The 2,015-nt window shown below is 28.7% G+C and overlaps 1 long non-coding RNA gene across 2 annotated transcripts; it reads left to right on the forward strand.

Moving 5' to 3' along the window:
- The first annotated feature begins 7 nt into the window (after positions 1-7).
- Positions 8-1,760, forward strand: LOC111241035. 2 transcript variants are annotated; one of them, XR_002666747.1, is made up of 3 exons: positions 8-1,022; positions 1,098-1,134; positions 1,477-1,760. It is a non-coding gene; the product is annotated as an uncharacterized LOC111241035 (long non-coding RNA). The 2 variants fall into 2 exon arrangements; XR_002666746.1 differs by having other exon boundaries at positions 8-1,134.
- The last annotated feature ends 255 nt before the right edge of the window (positions 1,761-2,015 follow it).

Genomic DNA, 2,015 nt, shown 5'->3' on the forward strand with positions numbered 1-2,015 from the left:
CATATACATATGTTGAGTTATTGAGGTTTTCTTTTGTTGTATAATAATGACTCATAACTGTCTCTAAAGTACTTCACAGGAAATATACTCTGTAGAAAACTCCTAATTGTTTGCATATTCCTTTAAATTTGAAAACCCTCACAGATGCAGTGCTAGATGGTTAAAAAAACTGGTCCTTATTCCTATTCTCCAAACTCCAAGAATGGAAATCTGAAAATTGAAAGCCCCACCTAAAGTCCTGACCATGAACTTGGAAAATGATATACCATATAGAACGATGATCAAACTCTATAAATGCACTCTTGTACTATCTATGCATATATTCAATAAAATTTGCATCGCTAATTCTTACATTAGCTGTTAAAAGCATTTACTGTACAGTTTTTATGATCATTAACTCAGCTGACAAATAATAGTTTACATTTATATATGTATCTGTACGAAGAGCCACGTGGTGATTGTAATAGGATAGGATATATAATAGCTACAACAGAAGTCTACTTTCCATACATATTATCTATTTTGGTAAATGTCATTTGCATATGATTCGGAAAACATTACTGTCACAGAGTGGTATAAATCTGAAGTCAGGGAAAGAATTAGACTTTGATAATTAAAGACCTTATAAAACAAGGCATAGTAGATCAGTGGATGTGGGCATAGTAGACCTTATCAGGGAACCATTTATTACCTGGTTACTGTAATGCACCTTACCATTCATATCACTCTACCCTCATAATATATCTACCACAATCTATTATACTATTACTCCCTCCAACCCTAAATCTTTCTCTCTGCATCAAATTTTTCAACTTTCTACTTAAACTGTATTTTTACAGCTCAATTTTGTTTAACACCATGCTTAATCATTCATTTCAAGTAACTCAAATTACAAAGGATTAAATATATATTTTTTCCCAAATTATTTTAAAAATGTGGAAAATGATGTTTGACATTTTAGTTACTCTATCAGGTATTTCAAGCAATTGGTGTTGTCAGAGGATTTCTAAGACCATATTCTCGTAAGTTGTGAAAATTTTCAAGACAAATTTCTCTAGAAGCCCTTCTAAGAAATAACTTGACTTCTTCCATGACAGGAAATGAACTTATGCACAAGTTAGCTTATGGGAAGAGGTAAGTATATTGTGAAGAAAGATGTCCTGAGGGTGATGCAAAAACATGTTGTGGTTATGCAAAAACATGCAAAAAGATGTCCGATTAATTTATACATCTTCCATCATTACATCATATATTTTTTTTATTGAATAGATAAAACATTATTCTAATTCACAATCAATTTTAATTTTATAATTATAATAAAAATTATTTCAGATATTAATAAATTTTAATTCATAAATTATTAAATAGTTTTCATTATAGTGGTGAAAGTTTGCATGGTTTAAGTAACAAAAAAAAAACTCATGTTATGTGTTTGTCATTTTGTTTGCCCTCTAAATGTGGTCTCTATTTTTGTAGATTGTTTTGGCTAGTTTTGTTTCTGATAGCAAGCAATCCAAGTTTACAAAGCAAATGGGGAATGTATCTGTAGCAGAAAAGATTTCTACAAATGGTGGCCAAAACAACTCATTCGGCAATTTGTTTTAAACTTTCTTATTATGCTTTTAGTCCACTCTTGTAGTTGAATTTGAAATGTAGACTTTGACAATGAATTCGCTCTGTCTATTATAGATGTATGAAGAAAAATATAGTACTATTAATGATATTTTTTTGGCATCAATACATATAATTGCTTTTATTTACATCATGAATTTCATTGTAAATTGTAATTTATATCATATTTTAGTGGAAAATGCTTTGCAAGTTATTACAATTTTAATGAAATGTAAATTACATGGTCATTGAAAGAAATAATGTATTATTAAAGCTAAAACCTGTATATAATTTATATACGGATATTTTGTATATAAAATCCGTATATAATTTATATACGGATTTTCTGTATATAAAATCTGTATATAATTTATATACGGATTTTCCGTATATAAAATCCGTAT

The sequence above is a fragment of the Vigna radiata genome, unplaced genomic scaffold (assembly GCF_000741045.1).
Source record: "Vigna radiata var. radiata cultivar VC1973A unplaced genomic scaffold, Vradiata_ver6 scaffold_238, whole genome shotgun sequence".
NCBI lineage: Eukaryota > Viridiplantae > Streptophyta > Magnoliopsida > Fabales > Fabaceae > Vigna > Vigna radiata.